The 17,197-nt window shown below is 43.5% G+C and overlaps 1 protein-coding gene and 1 pseudogene across 1 annotated transcript in view; both read right to left on the minus strand.

The window, feature by feature from the left end:
• SLF1 (SMC5/6 complex localization factor 1) overlaps nucleotides 1-17,197 on the minus strand; it is a 187,256-nt gene that overhangs the window by 91,152 nt on the left and 78,907 nt on the right. The gene's annotated exons all lie outside the window — the stretch shown is intronic.
• On the minus strand, nucleotides 2,218-2,350 carry LOC143941770 (U2 spliceosomal RNA; annotated as a pseudogene).

Consider the following 17,197-nt stretch of genomic DNA (forward strand, 5'->3'; position numbering starts at 1 on the left):
TAAAATCAGGTGTGGGGCTAATAAAAAATAAAATAAATGGCCAAATGTATTTGCTCACCAGAATCCACTTGGATCACTGATTTTGTTACTCGAAAACTGGTGAAAACAGGCTCTAAAGTTGATGTATACTGGTCAATGGCAGCGTCCATAGAAGCCGCTGCAAATGTACCACTTTGGCAATTGAAATCTGGTTGAAACTGCCTGAAAAATTACTGTGTGGCTAGCATTAGGCTGTTCTATAAATAAATATCAGATGCTTACTAGAAAGATATGTCTCTCATTAATGTTCCATGTTGGGTTTTATAGCTTTACTGAACACTAGCCTAAAGCTGGCCATAGATGGATTGAAAAACAGGAACCAGCTGAATTTCGATCCATCTATGACTGTTCCTGTTTAAGAGAAATGTGTACTAGGCTTCAAGTAAACAACTTTAAAATGCTTTTACTTTTTGATGGCTTAGCTGTTGCTAATTCAATTTTTTTGTTTAATCTTTTTTTTTTAACCTTTCGAGAGCTCTATTGGTGAAATATCTCTTCTTGAGTTTCTGGCTTTGAACACCTGGTTTGACCATTATTAACAGTTAAACCCTCCCTGTTGTATTTTACAGGAGGTGTTAAAACATAAAAAAAGTTGAGCATGAACACCAAAAATTCCAAGGTGGGCTAAAATGGAGTCAGAAATGAAGGCCGATTGATCACATTGACTTTATAACCTATATCTACATTACTTTGATTCGACTGACACATTAACAATATAAATAAGTAAATTTGATTTTTATTTTTTCGCATTCTAGCCATTAGGGTTACATATAAATACTCTAAAATTACAAAATACAGCAGATCAATGGTTTTATTAAAATATTAAATAGTGGAAAAGACAATACACTCATTTTAACCACTATAATATTAAGAGGCATCATGCAAGATATTAAGTTATTTTCACTTTGCCTTGCATGTTGATGAAGATGGAAACCCCTAAATTTGTGCATGATTGTCTACAATAAACAGTTAAAGTACTATATATGTGTGCGGAAGATAAAAACATATTTAGCACAACTCTTCAGTACATGAATATTTCCCCATATTATGTATATCTCAGTAAAAAAAAAAAAAAGTATAGAACAATATGTAATGGTCCTGCCAGAAATGCAGTCATCCTCCTACATCCTGTAGTAAGCCAACAACACAGATTTTTTTTTTCTATTGAAAAAGCCTATGGTGTGCAAAACACACCCAAAAACTTCCACCCGGTGCCAAAAAAAGTGCATACACATAAAGAGTGACACACAAAAACGTGCAACAGGTGTCTGCTGCCCTCCACAAGGAAGGACCTTACCCTGATCCCCCGGGGCGTTAGGCTCCAGACGGGGACTGAGGTACCAATACATGGCCCATCCAGCCAAAGGCGGACGACCGCCTTTCTCGGGAAGGTCTGCCGAAACAAACCCACCCAGGTACTAGGGTAGGGGCTCCCCTGAAGGGAGCCCCTACCCAAAGAGAGGGCGAACCAAGCCAGAAGGCCCACAAGACTTTCAGGGTTGGCCCGAGGACCAACACCCTACTCGCCAAACATGCAGGTGACAACATAAAACGTGACAAACCACACAGAAATAAAATAAATAAATAAATAAAGTGGGGAATGGATAGTGGAGAGGGAGAGTGAAAAAGGTGGCCAGCCATTGTGTGAACACAATGACCAGGCCCTCTGGCCAGGAATCAAAAATTCCTCTGGTCCTAGCCAAAGGGCCCAACCCTAGAGGCAGGTGTGAAAAAGCGTGTTTACAGTGACATGACCAAGGTGCCAGATATCAAAGTGCAAGCACAGTGAATATAAGGCACCCCTGAACTGCCACTTCAGGGGCACATCACCATAGGCTTTCCAACAAAAGCATCCCCGACCCCCCAGCCCAGACCACAGCAGCCCCCACCCCAGCCAGAAAGGCATGGAGATCCGGGAGCTAAGTGAGAGCCCTTTGCCACCAGGCCTCACCCTCGCTCCCATCACTCCTACCTAATTACATTCTGGAAGTACTGGCAGTTCCCCCGGTGCGAGAAAGGGGAACAAACGTTCCATCCTGAAAAATTGAACGGAGCTAAAGCTGCCCCAATCCAGGCCAGAAGGCCTGGGTCCCCTCCCCTGGCGCCGACCAGTGGTTCTCCATCCTCATCAGAAGGCTTCCCTTTCGGCTACGAACCTCTCTGGGTCACCTTCACACCAGCAGGTTTTGCATAGCAACCGCCACGCCTGCTCCACCTCGCTGTAGAACAGGGACGGAAGCAAGCGCCACCTCCTGGTAACTGATAAGAACAGATACTACACTTGATCTTAGCCAAAAGGCTGAGAAGCGACCAACAATACTGCTTCTGCTGTAACAAAATAGAAGAAGAGGTGGAGAAAAAGCTGGCAGCTAATATGAGAGGGGAGATAATGCTTAGAATGTAAACATGGATAAGTTATTGAGATGAGAAGGGTGGTTCTGACATAATCCAGAACTTAGGCAGGGCTCACAACCCTGCTTGGGATTTTTAGTGCAGAAGAGGTAGCGTTGTCAGCCCACTAAAAAATAGTGAGAAGCAGACTGCGTTTCTGGCAGGATCATCATTTTTTTTTTTTTAATACTTTTTCTTAAAAGACACAATATGGGGAAATGTGCATATATTGGAGGGCTGTGGTGAATATATACTGTAGTTTTAGATTTTTGTAGATATGCTGACACTGAGCTCCCTTTGCATTGCCATAAAGATTTGAGGATCTTTTTAGGGGCATGTGATATTGTTGGAATTGTGCCTGGGAATCTCTCATTATACATGTAAAAAAAGTTAATTGACCGAAAATAAAAACTTAGCAGGTAAAATAAATTGCGCAGTATGTTTAGTATTGATAAATCAATAAAAAGGTATAAATGCCAATGTGACAATAAATAATATTAGGGAACAAAAAAAACAACATGATTTGCTTTCCTTAGCAATGGCAAACTGTGTATATTTGCACATATGGAGACAGAACAGCTGTTATCTCCCCTCAAAGCAAGTCTGAGTATATAATCAATGTTTCTCTTAGCTCTGATGGTTCCCATGAAATCCTGTTACTTACAGTTGATGTATACTATGCGTGAATTTAAGGGTAGCAGCCTATTTGGAACTGATTCCTTTGATATTTAGTTTTTGTTCACACAAACCCTTTGATGTTCCTGTGAGGTGTTTATGAGCTTCTGGCAGAGTCTCCAAAGTAAGGAGCATTAATCTTTTGTTTTGCTGATTTACATACTGAGCATGTTAGCTTGGTGGCTGCTCTCAGTTATATATTCTATTATTCTTGCATTGTTTCTGCTGTCACAGTGCATGTGCATTACACTTGAAATAATTAAACATGACTTTAAGTACATACACAGACTCAGCCTAGTTATTGATCTAATGCTAGCATGCGGTGCAAAGAGATAAAGAGTTTCTAGGATGTGATGGAAAAGGGCATTCAGTCAGTCAACATTATGATATTAATGTTAGTTCTTAACTTAAAAAAATTTGAAATTTGGATACTGTATTTACTTAACTTAAATATGGCTAAGTCCAATGCACCTGTCATCTGCACGTATCGACATTTAAATAAACACCTTCAAAAGAACTAAACAAGTTATCTGTATTGTAGGAACTAGTGTACTATTGAGCATTTAAAAAGTGAATATAACTTCAGCTACAAGGAAAGTCAGATATGGGCAAAATATTTTCAAAAAAAGTGTCTGAGAATCCAGTTAGTTCAAGAACTTTTACAGATTTCAGCGATTCTTTTTCACAATTTGGGAGGGCAGGAAGTTAAATATTTGACCGAAGTCAGCTCTCTGCTGACGTCACGGATGTCATTCCAGGCACTGCAGCATCCTGACAATGCAAGCCTGGATCCGCCCTGTGCCTGGTCTAATTCACATCTCAGCCACTCAGCGAGCCACCGATAGCCTGAGAAGGCCGCTCCTCCCCCTTCACAGCCCAGCTCTCCAAAGAGCATGGAGGGAGAAGAGCAGAGAGCCATGACTGACAGTCTGCAGCTCTCACAAAGCTCTGAAAACCGAGTGATCGGCGGGGTTCGATCGCTCGGTTTTCAGTGCAGAGATGCCAGGGGACAGATACAGCATCGGTATGCAAGTATGAATATGGAAAACAAAAAGTTACCCTTTCTGTATTACGTATTATGTCAAGAGTTACCTTGAATATTTCAGCAATTGGTTTTTGATGAAATGAAAGAAAATGACTAGCATCCAGTGCAGCGTCACACAAGAACCTCATGCAATCCACGAACTGCTGGTCAACATCATAGTAACTGGCAAGTCTGCCTCAGAAAAACTGATGTATTAGTTTAAAAAAAAAGATTTCTGCAGATTCAGGTTCCAACCAAAAAGTTCTGAAAGATTTTTCACCACAACCATAATTTCGTCCTCTAAAACCAGCAACAACTGTTCTGAAGGACACCCAGGTACCCTATGAGAATGGTTACAGAAGGACCAGGACCACAGCCAGTATCCTGGTGAATACCCAATGTGCAAAGGAGAGGCCAAATGAGGGAGCAACAAACTGGTGGTTGTAGGGATCTACAGTGAACAAAAAATGGCACTGATAAGCAGGAAAGACAGGCATCTGAATGTTCATACATGAATGAATGAATGAATGAATGAAATACTTGTATAGCGCACAATGCAAACTGAATCGCCTCTAGGCGCTGTGGCGAGCTTTGATCATCTGCTAAAAGAGGAAGGTCTTGAGTTTTTTCCTAAAAGCCAGGTGATTTTCTTCCAGGCGGATGTTGATTGGTAGAGCATTCCATAGCCGAGGCCCTTGGACAGCGAATCTCCGATCACCCTTGGATTTATACCAGGCTTTGGGCACGAGGAGGAGGTTTTTGTTGGTTGATCGAAGACTGCGGTTTGGTATGTAATGATTTATTTTCTCCATTAGGTATTGCGGAGCTTCTCTATGCACGCATTTGTGGGTGAGGCAAAGGGTCTTGAACGTGATCCGATTTTTTTACGGTTAGCCAATGTAGGCTCCTCAGCGAAGGAGCTATGGATTCCCAGGGTTTTTTTCCTGTTATCAGCCTTGCCGCCGTGTTTTGGATCAGTTGTAATCGCGCAAGTTGATATTGTGGTAATCCTATGTAATGTATGCGTAGTCCAGACGTGAATTAATGATTGTTCCAACTACCACTGCTTTGTCATTCTTTGGGATAAAAGGGATGAGTCTGCGAAGCATGCACAGCAGATGGCGAGATCCACTGACTACAGATCCTATTTGCGCATCCATTAACATTTGTGCATCTAAAATAACCCCGAGACTCTTCGTTTTGGTCTTTGGGGAGATAGTCTGCCCAAAGACGGTTGGTGGAGACCAGGAGGTTTTGGTTGCGGGCTTATGATTAAGATAAGAAGCTCTGTCTTTGATTTGTTCAGCTGGAGGGAGTTAGTGGTCATCCAGTCCTCTATTGATTTGAAGCAGTTTTCAAGTTGTTGTTGGTGATCTTTTTTTCCATTTATCCGGAAATAAAGTTGCGTGTCGTCAGCGTAAGAGTGGAAGCAGAGATCTGAGCATCTGATGATTTGAAGGAGTGGGTGAATGTAAATGTTGAAGAGAACGGGTGATAAAGGAGAGCCTTGAGGGACTCCGCAGGTGACTGCCTGAGTTTCGGAGAGGAATTTTCCTAGTTTCACTGTCTGTGACCGATTTCCTAGGAAGGACGCGAACCATTTGAGATCTATGTCTTGGACTCCGGCTACTTCTGTGAGGCGGACGAGTAGAGTATTGTGATCTACTGTATCAAACGCTGCACTTAGGTCTAGCAGTAGGAGGAGACACGGCTCTCCGTCATCTGCTGCTTCGAGGGCGTCATCCCAAATCTTGAGGAGAGCTGTTTCTGTTCCATGACCTGGGCGGAAGCCTGATTGCAGCGGGTCCAGGAGTTTGTGAGTATCCAGGTGAAGTTGTAGCTGATGTACTACAGCTTTCTCCATGATCTTAGAAATGGTGTTGAGGCTTGTAATTGGCCTACGGTTGTTTGGATCCTGAGGGTCCAGGTTTGGTTTCTTGAGTAGAGGTTTGACGATGCCTTGTTTGAGGATGCTGGGAACAATCCCTCTCGTGGAATGATCGGTTTATGAGGTGGGTTATGGTTGGAGCCACAATGTGGGAGCATTCTTTCAGTAGTTTTGTGGGGATGATGTCAATAGGTGAGGTACTGTCACGCAGTTTATTAATGATGTTTTTTGCGGTGTCTACGGTAATTGGGGATAGTGAAAATTTTGGCGGTTGCGGTATGTTGGTGCAGACATCCTCTTTATGTATTTGCTGGCTGAGGTCGGATGTTTTCTTCTGACAAATTGTTTCCCTGATGGTTTTGACTTTATCGATGAAAAAATCCGACAGTTTGTCACAGTAATCCTGGGATTCACTTTCTGGGGGTTCTAGGCACACCGGATTCATTGATTGATTAACCAGTTTAAACAGTTCCCGTGGTTGGTTTGCGGCCGTTGAGATTGTATATGAGAAGTGGTCCTTTTTGGCTTTCAAGATTGCTTTCCGATAATTGTCTGTGAAGTCTCTTTGTAGTTAAAGTGGTTTTCCTCTGTGGTCTTTCTTCTCCATGTTCTTTCCGCTCTTCTGCGTTCTTGCTTTAGTACGGCGAGGGAGCTATTAAACCATCCAGAGTTTTTCTTCCGGATGAGAGCCCTGCGTTTTAGTGCTACCGAGTCTGCTGATTGCAGCAATGCTCTGTTCAGGGAGTTGAGAGTTTCCTCTGTAGAGTGGTTTAAGGTTATTGTAGTTATCTTGTTGGACAGAGTGGATTTGAAGGAGTACAGTTTTTTATGCGATCTGGTCCAGTGCGTTGTTGTTACAGGATTCCGTTTTTCGTTGGTGATGTTGGTAGCGATTTTGAATTTGATGGCGTGGTGATCCGATGGCAATGTTATGTTGTCGAGTATGTTGACGTCAATGTTCTGTTTGAAAATGAGGTCCAGGGTGTGTCCTGACCCATGTGTGGGAGTCTTTATCAGTTGCTGGAGACCCAGTTCTTCTAGTTGATTGATGCAGGCAGTCGCGATGGGGTCTTTGGGCTCGTTTGCCCAAAGGTTGAAATCTCAGAGCGCCAGGAAATTTTTTAATTTTAGGGTGTGCATTGCAAAGGATTCTGTGAGGGGTGAAAGAAGATTGGACTTTGGTCCCGGTGGTCTGTAGCACAATAGAATATGAGTGGTGTCATGGGGTGTTGGTTGAAGATGTAGCATCAGGGTTTCCATAAAAGGCACTGGGTTCTGAGATGATGGTTTAGTGAGATCCAGGTGACCAGGCCTCCTCCTTTTTTCCCTATACGGTGTTCGGTTAGGTTCCTGTAGTTTTCCGGCACCAATTCGGTGAGAATGGTGTTGCAGTCAGAGGTTAACCAGCTTTCGGTGAAGGAGAAAAGACCCATTGCTTTTAGGCACTAGCAAAAAATGAGAACTCAGAGTAGGGTAAGGTTATAGGGGAGACACCCCAGGATGGCGTGTCCTCAAAAGGTTGCCAGTGTCCAATCACCTGAACCCATAACCCATATGAATATGTTGCCTTTGTCCTTTACTATATATTTTTTAGATTGTAAGCTCTAACGAGCAGGGCCCTCTGATTCCTCGTGTACCAAATTGTAATGTAACTGTAATGTCTGCCCTCATGAGCAGACTGTTGGCGCTATATAAAACCTGTATAATAATAATAATAATATATGGTTAAAATAGATAAGTATCAGTAGGTGCACATATTTCATATCTACTGGGGCCAAACAGTCATCTTGATGAAGGTTGGCAACTACTGACAGCAGAAATTCTGTCATAAACTTGTGGGCACAGATGAACAGGGTAAAGGCTTTGAATTTGAAGATGACCTTTGACCCGAACACCACAAAAAGGTTGGAATACAACTCCTGAACGAGCTTTAAGGCAGAAACACCTGCAGTGACTCCTTGGTCCAAAAGACCCTGAAGGGCTTGGTAAACATGCAAGGAAAGGACACCAGAAGGTTTGAAGCCAGTAAGCAAGCAGGGGGTAGAAAATGAAACCTTTGGAAACTACCTCTGGCACCCAAGTAACAGATATGTGAGACTACTAGGTGTTTGTAAAGACCAATAAACATCCACTCATCCTGGAAAAAAGTGTGGGTACTATGTAGAGCAGGGCTTATCAGGAACACTTAAATGAAGAAAAAGGTAGTGTAGCCTTACAAGGATGATCCTTACTCTTCCATGCAGGGGCGGATCCAGAGTCTAGTCTATTTATTTATCTATTTTAGTCTCAATTTATATGGGAAATGGCTGGTATTGGCGCTTCAATCATTATGGCACCATGGCTGTTATGGTGTCAGGATGATTGAAGTGCATAATTTCTATTATTACATTGTAATATAAAATTAAATGGTTCAACTCACCGTAATGCAGAATCAGTGGGAGCCCTGAGGGTGTCATATGTCATGTCGCCTGCTACCAAATGCAGATTCTCACTTGCCACGTCACTTGTCACCAAATGTGGATTGTTACTTGCCACATCACCTGCCACACATTGCGGATTGCCACTTGCCACATAGCCTGCCACACATTGCGGATTGTCACTTGCCACGTAGCCTGCCACACATTGCGGATTGCTACTTGCCACGTAGCCTGCCACACATTGCGGATTGTCACCTACTGTGTCACTTTTCTGCTAAGGTGGTCTTTTGTTGAGTTCCAGAGTGAAGATAGGAAGCAGAGAGATGATGTAATCTCTCTGCTGCACACAGCTTCCCGTACAGTGAGGGCAGAACTGGAGGGATGCAGGGCAGTGAGAGATGATGTCATCTCCCTGCTCCCCTGCCCGCTGGCTTCCTGATTGGCCAGCAGCCCTCCTAAGCCGCCCAGCTGCCCCCCTCACCCGTCCACTCAACAGCACTCAGCGCAGTCACCCGTGGAACCGGTCGCGCTGGCACCCGCAGAACTGGCCACGCTGGCACCCGCGGAATCAGCCATGCTGTCACCCGAGGAACCGGCTGAGCTGGCACCCGAGGAACCGGCCACTGTGTCATCCGCCGGATGTATTCTCAGAGGGGGCAATTGCCCCGATGCCCCCCCGGATCCGCCCCTGCTTCCATGCTGGTGCAAGATGGATACTCTTCCTCCAGGGATGTTCTTGATGAGCTCATCCGACTACACACCACAGAACATTTACCCAAAAAAAGCATATTGCAAAGGACCTTCTTAAAAGCTTGCTCCATAGTCCCACACTTCAACCAAAGTGTCCTGCCTATCTACCCTGACATAAGACTGATGCACAGAAGCAAGTGACTAGCATCCAGTTTTACAACACACATGAAGTTCAATGCAAGGAGCATCTGTTAAGCCGCGTACACACGGGCGGACTGTCTGGCCTACTTAGTCCGCCGAAACACATTTCAGCGGACAGTCCGCTCGTGTGTGGGCTTCAGGGGACTTTTTCAGCGTGCAGTCTGGCGGACTAAGTATTTCGGAATTTCCGTAATACTGTCCGTCGGACTCGCATTTCGGCGGACAATCCGCCCGTGTGTGTGCCAGTCCGCCGTACTTTTGAAATGAGCGGACTTTTCCCGCCCGGAGAAAAGTCCGCTCATTTCGAGCGGGTATCCAGGTAGGCGGGGCCCGCGAAGGGGACGTCGCTGGCCCCGCCGCCTGGTATGGACTTAAAGGGGAACCCCAACGCCGAAAAAAATCGGCGTGGGGGTCCCCCCAAGTCCACAACAGACCCTTGTCCGAGCACGCTACCCGGCCGGCCAGGAAAGGGGGGGCGAGCGAGCGCCCCCCTCCTGAGCCGTACCAGGCCGCGTGCCCTCAACATGGGGGGGTGCCTTGGGGAAGGGGGGGGCGCGCGGCTCGCCCCCCTTTCCTGGCTGACCGGGTAGCGTGCTCGGACAAGGGTCTGTTGTGGACTTGGGGGGGACCCCCACGCCGATTTTTTTCGGCGTTGGGGTTCCCCTTTAAGTCCATACCAGGCGGCGGGGCCAGCGACGTCTCCTTCGCGGGCCCCGCCTACCTGGAGACGCGCTCGAAATGAGCGGACTTTCCTCCGCGTGTGTGGGCGAGTCCGTTCATTTCAAAAGTAGGGCGGATAGTATGGCAGACTTAGTACGCCGTATTAGTCCGCTCAAAAAGTGGTGTGTGTGGTCAAGTCCGTTCATTCGAAAGTATGACGGACTGTCCGTTGGATTGTCTGATGGACTAAGTTGGCCAGACAGTCCGCCCCGTGTGTACGCGGCTTTAGTCAACATCACAGCAACTGGCTGGCTCAGCTGGGACATGAAATCCTGCATAACAGAGGGTAAAAATTCCCCCAGTCAGATAGGAATAATAGAAAACCCCGATGGGGTAAGAGAGGGCTCACATAAAGGCACTGAGGCCACAACTTCAGAGAAAAACAAGATATTCAAAAGTGCCCCACACAAGGTGTGCTCTGCAAACAAAAGAGGACCCATGGGACAACTGCGCCATTGGAAAACAATAGTGGAACACCAAAAACTGCTCACGGTGAAATATGAAGCCTCAAATGGGTGCTAATGTGGGCAGGTGGATGCTGAACAACAAGCAGATTAACAGTGGTTGCGGCTGGAGATGACCATGTTCACTGCAGGTGGACAAGTAACGAACATCGCACAATGTGTTCTATTTGTCTCTCACATGCAGGAGCAGCAGGAGGAAGATGCAATGTGGCCTTAGGAACAGAGAGTGTAGAGTGTGCATAACCTTCCACCCCTGCCAATGGCATCACGGTTCATTCACGACAGGTTAACCTTTTTTACACCACTGGGGGCGGGCACAAAAGTCTAATACATGAATACTCCCTAAATAGTAACAACACAATCTGCCCTAGAGACCATTAAATCAGGGGAATCTTCCGACATGCTTGCATATCCCACTCACAGAGAGAGGAGACTTCAGAGATATGAGTAAGCAAAGCAAAAACATGGGTCTGGATCTAAAAAGCATTATGCTGTGACAGACCACACAGACTGGGACGCACTCTAATGTAGAACACTACTCTACAGGGGCTTGCAGTCTAGCCCTGTGGATACAACGCTAGGCAAGGATGTCGCAGAAGGATCTTTGCTGTCTGGGATAAAACTGCACTTAATGGCTGCTCTGGAAAAACTACAAGACTAGTGGTAAGACTTAGTTTGAATCCACCAGCAGTGGTTGATAAGAGAAGGGTCCTGAAAACAGCAGAGCTTAGAAAGACCTCCACCCTTGCAAGCAAACTAGCAAAAAACAAACATTTTGAATGTAGGAGGTTAAAGCTCCTACGGCTGGCCTACAGTTTGTCTTTAATTTTAGTACAATTTTTCTGCAGGCAAAGTATAACCCAGTTCATAAATTCTGTGTCTCTTAACCACTTGACCTCTGGAAGATTTACCCCCCTTCATGACCAGGCTACTTTTTGCATGACGGAACTGCGTTACTTTAACCAGTTCAGCCCCGGACCATTTGACTGCCTAAAGACCAGAGGACTTTTTACAATTTGGCACTGCGTTGCTTTAACCACTTCCCGACCAGCGCACGACGATGTACGTCGACAGAATGGCACGGGCAGGCATATTGGCGTACATGTACGTCCAATATTCGTTGCCGCCGTGCCATCGGGAGCGCGCCGCCGGCGGCGCGCTCCCGCGCTGGTCGGGACCCCCGTGAGTCCGGTCGCGGGACCCGCGGACTCGATTGCCGCGGGCATCCCCGCGATCGTCTCACGGAGCGGCCGAATGGAGGAAATGCTGTATAAACAACATTTTCCCATTCTGCCTAGCAACTAGTGACGCTGATCTCTGCTCCATGTGATTGGAGCAGAGATCAGTGTACACTAAATGAAAGCCCAACCCCCCCACAGTTAGTAACACACCCCTAGGAACACTTAACCCCTACACTGCCACCCACAGGTTAACCCTTTCACTGCCAGTGTCATTTACACAGGAATCACTGCATTTATATAGCAGTGATTACTGTATAAATGACAATGGTCCCAAAAATGTGTCAAAAATGTCCGATGGGTCCCCGACAATGTCGCAGTCACAATAAAAATCGCAGATCGCCGCCATTACTAGTAAAAAAAAAAAAAATAATAAAAAATTAATAAAAATGCTATAAAACTATCCCTATTTTGTAAACGCTATAACTTTTGCGCAAACCAATCAATAATCGCTTATTGCGATTTTTTTTACCAAAAATATGTAGAAGAATACGTATCGGCCTAAATTGAGGGAAAAAAATGTTTTTTTATATATTTTTGGGGGATATTTATTATAACAAAAAGTAAAAAATAATGCGTTTTTTTCAAAATTGTCGCTCTATTTTTGTTTATAGCGCAAAAAATAAAAACCGCAGGGGTGATCAAATACCACCAAAAGAAAGCTCTATTTGTGGGAAAAAAAGGACGTCAATTTTGTTTGGGAGCCACGTCGCACGACCGCGCAATTGTCAGTTAAAGCGACGCAGTGCCGAATCGCAAAAAGTGGTCTGGTCTTTGACCAGCAAATTGGTCCGGTCTGAAAGTGGTTAACTGGTAATTGCGCGGTCATGCAATGTTGTACCCCAAAAAAAGTCCTTTTTTTCCCCGAAAATATACCTTTCTTTTTATGGTATTTGATTGCCTCTGCAATTTTTCTTTTTTGTGATATAAAACCGCAAATCCAAAAAACTAAATTTCAATCATACATTTAGGCCAAAATGTATTCACCCACATGTCTTTGGTAAAAAAAAATTCAATAAGCGTATATTTAATGGTTTGCGCAAAAGTTATAGTGTCTACAAACTAGGATACATTTTCTGGAATTTATGACTGCCCATCTCATTTCTTGAGGTGCTAAAATGGCAGGGCAGTACAAACCGCCCCCAAATGACCCCATTTTGGAAAGTAGGCACCCCAAGGAAATTGCTGAGGCATGTTGAGCCCACTGAATATTTAATTGTTTGTCCCAAGCGATTGAAAAATGAAAAAAAAAAAAAGTTTACAAAAAAAGTTGTCACTAAATGATATATTGCTCACACATGCCATGGTTATATGTGGAATTACACCCCAAAATACATTCTGCTGCTTCTGTACTGGGATACTACACGTGTGAGACTTTTTGGGAGCCTAGCTGCATACAGGACTCTGAAATCCAATCACCTCCTTCAGGATTTCTAAGGGCAAAAATTTTTGATTTCACTCCTCACTACCTATCACAGTTTTGAAGGCCATAAAATCTCTCCAAATGACCCCATTTTGGAAAGTAGACACCCCAGGCTATTTGCTAAGAGGCATGTTAAGTCCATGGAATATTTTATATTTTTTCACAAGTTGTGGGAAAATTACAAACTTTTTTTTTTTTTTTCTTTGCACAAAGTTGTCACTAAATCATATATTGCTCAAACATGCCATGGGTATATGTGGAATTATACCCCAAAATACATTCTGCTGCTTCTCCTGAGTACAGGGATACCACGTAAAAAAAAATGTTTCTTTTTCCCACAACTTGTGTCAAAATATAAAATAGTCCATGGACTCAACAAATAGCTTGGGGTGTCTACTTTCCAAAATGGGGTCATTTGGGGTGGTTTTAACCTGTCCTGGCATTTTATGCACAACATATAGAAGCTTATGTCACACATTACCCACTCTTCTAACCACTTGAAGACAAAGCCCTTTCGGATACTTTTTGTTCACATGAAAAAATATTTTTCTTTTGCAAGAAAATTACTTTGTACCCCCAAACATTATATGTTTTTTAAAGCAAAAGCCCTACAGATTAAAATGGTGGGTGTTGCATTATTTTTTTCACACAGTATTTGTGCAACGATTTTTCAAACACATTTTTTTTTGTAAAAAACACACTTTTTAAAATTTTAATGCAGAGTACATGGATACCAAACACGACATGCTTTAAAATTGCGCAAACACGTGCAGAGGCGACAAATTATATACATTTTTAAAAGCCTTTACAGGTTTACAGAGGAGGTCTACTGCTAAAATTACTGCCCTTGATCTGACCTTCGCGGTGATACTTCACATGCACGGTGCAATTGGTAACGCCAGCCACGCCTTTGCGCAAGAGCAGGGGTGCTTTTTTTTTCTTAATTTATTTTGCTTTTTTATTTTATTTTTAAACTGTTCCTTTAATTTTTTTTTATAATTTTTAATGTTATCTCAGGGAATGCAATTATCCCCATGATAGCAATAGGTAGTGACAGGTACTCTTTTTTTGAAGAAATTGGGGTCTATTAGACCTTAGATCTCTCCTCTGCCCCCAAAGCATCTGATCACACCAAGATTGGTGTGATAAAATGCTTTCCCAATGGCACTGTTTATATCCAGCAAAAAGTCATGAAATGCCCATAGCTTCTGGTTTCTTAGGCCATACAGATGGTTGGAGCCATTCTGGTCTCTGATCAGCTCTATGGTTAGCTGGCGGAACCACCGTTTGCATTCTCAGGTACCCTGTTGGGACAGGAGAGCCAGAGAAAACCATGGAAGACGGTGGGGGGGGGGGGGGGGGCTCGAGTCCCCTCCCACTGCTTGCAAAAGCAGTCTAGAGGCTAACTGGTGACTGAAGGGATATTTAGCTTAACCGCTTTCATTATTTAAGAAATTTGGTTTCCATTTTGTGTCTCTCTCTAACATCCACCTCACAAAATGTATGCTCAAGTTTTGCTAGTCTAATTTCGTTTCCCATGTTACTGTTATCTTCTTTCAGTTGTTTCGTTTCTTGGAAAGCACATGATTTTGAGGAATTGCTAGTTTCACTTTTATTGTAGGCTGTACTTGTATATGATTGGATAATCTGTATGACACGTTCAAAGGGCGGTACTTTCTGAAAGCCCCCTTTAAATATTCACACCAAAGAATAAAGATTAGATTTGCTCGGAGAGACTTTGTTGTTTTGTGTCATTGTCTCAATGGGCTAATCTCCCAGGCCTGTGTGGGGATTGAACGTCACACTTTGACAGACATGAAGGGGTTAAGAAATCACCTTTAGACAATCTACATTTCCTTCAGTTTGGGGGCTCGTCCGGGGTCGATTATAATATATGTCTATATGGTGAGTTGAATTGATATATGTATCTCTCACTGTGACATTATTCAGAAATCGTTCTTTGAACCTGTGATTTATGTAGAAGTTGTTTTCAGACCTCGTTGATAAGTTTAACTGCTCTGAGAAGCAGTAAAAAAAAGCTGTTCTGAGTTAACAGTGATAAAGCCTTGGGTGGGCTTTAATGGACTCTGAGAAGTTCATTTAATAAGACTGCTTTAAGAAGCAGCACCTGTTCCCGTGTGAACAGGTAGAGAAGCCTTGGGTGGGCTTTAATGGACTCCGAGAAGTTCATTTAATAAGACTGCTTTAAGAAGCAGCACTTGTTCCCGTGTGAACAAGGAGAAAGCTCTGGGGGGGCTTTCACGGACTCTGAGAAGTTCGTAGGAAAATGATTTATACAGTACTGTAATTATAAGAAAAAAGTCTGCTAAAGTGTGACGGACAAAACCCTTCTCTTTGCTTATCTTCCTATCGCCTGTAGAAGTTTATAAGATGATCTGTTAACTGTTTGTGTGGAATTTGTCAGCGTTGTAAGGTAAGACGACGCTTTCCACTGCACTGTGTTATAAGGATACGTAAATAAAAGGCGACAGACGCGTCTTGCCGTGAACTCCCGGCTCCTTTTTGTGATTGATGGAAGTTCCCCAACCGAAACGTAGAGCGATGCTACAGTATCCGGTGATGTATTTATGTTTTCTCTTAATGATTTACATATGAATGCTTTGATTCCAATGTATGAGATAGTGAGCATAGTAGCAGTGTTTATAACACTCTCTTAAGGTAATACATAAATTGGCATAGTCGGTAGTATACTCTGAGGCTAACTTTTGATCAAAACATGCTATTTGAATAATTCTTTTTGCTACTGACATCTCTTGCACAGGGGAAGTCAGGTGCAAAATTTGGACATTTGGCTTTTTGCCAACAGGGTTCAAGTGCTAATATCTCACTGACCGTAATAGATAGTGAGGAATTGTTTGCGGCATTGGTACTACAGCAATTGAAAGTACTGTTTGAACCTGTTGGCACTCTGCCAAAAAAATAAATAAATTTGAAATATAAATAAAAATTGTTTGGTTATAAAAATAAGAAAAGTAATAATGCACAAAGCTTGCTTGTGATCAGGGGAACCTCCGGCCATAAGGAGTGCTTGTTGGTATTTTGCCAAAAAAATAAATAAATAAAAAATAAATAAAAAGTCAAGGAAATAAAAGTCAGAATGTTTAGAAAGAAAAATAAGGATGAAAATAAACATGCTGTGGAGATCCCCGGCTGGACCGAGGCTCCCTATAGCATCCTAGCCACAACATTGTCCACAATGGGTTTAACAGAGACATGAGATGGTGGATTTAAGGGTTAAATCAATGTTTTCTATGCATGTACCATGCACCCCCCTCCTCCCCCTTACATTCCACAACCAGATAAGAGTTTTTATGAAAGACTTCATTACATGAGGACACACAGTAAATATCAGAGTGGGCTACAAGCACAATAACTGATTTCTGACAGCGAAGGATGCTGCAGGATGTTTTGACATCCTTAAACAAACTAGTGCAGACACATTATCAAAATGATTTCTCAGGAAATAAAAGGGGTAACTTTTATAAAAGGGAGGGGGCAAGGACAAAGAGGGGGTTACACACAGAGACAACCAAGAGAGAAATTGTCTCGCCCTACATTAACATTAACCCAGTAAGATGGCAAATGGTGACTATAGGTTTGTACAAGACCTAAGGGCCATCAATAGCCTAATGGTACCGATTGCCCCAATAGTGCCTGATGTGTCATCAATACTGCCATACCACAGGATGCAGAGTATTTTACTGTGATTAATTTATTGAATGCTTTTTTTATTTCCGTCCCTGTGGATGAGGAGACACAGCCAATCTTTGCTTTCTAACTAACATGGTGTAGAATGCCCCAGGGCTATGTAGACTCCTCTGCAGTCTATTCCATTGTCCTCCAAACTACTCTCAGAGCTTGGATACCAGGACACTGTTCATCCCTGCTGCAGTATGTGGCTCCTCATCTGCAGTTCTACTCGGTGGCCGCCCTGGAGGATGGGAGGGATCTTTTGAAATGTTTTTTTGAAAGTGGTCACAAAGTGTCAAAGAAATTATTGCAATGG

Source organism: Lithobates pipiens, unplaced genomic scaffold (assembly GCF_037356315.1).
Source record: "Lithobates pipiens isolate NorthernLeopardFrog02 unplaced genomic scaffold, aLitPip1_a1.2 Scaffold_3, whole genome shotgun sequence".
NCBI classification, from domain to species: domain Eukaryota; kingdom Metazoa; phylum Chordata; class Amphibia; order Anura; family Ranidae; genus Lithobates; species Lithobates pipiens.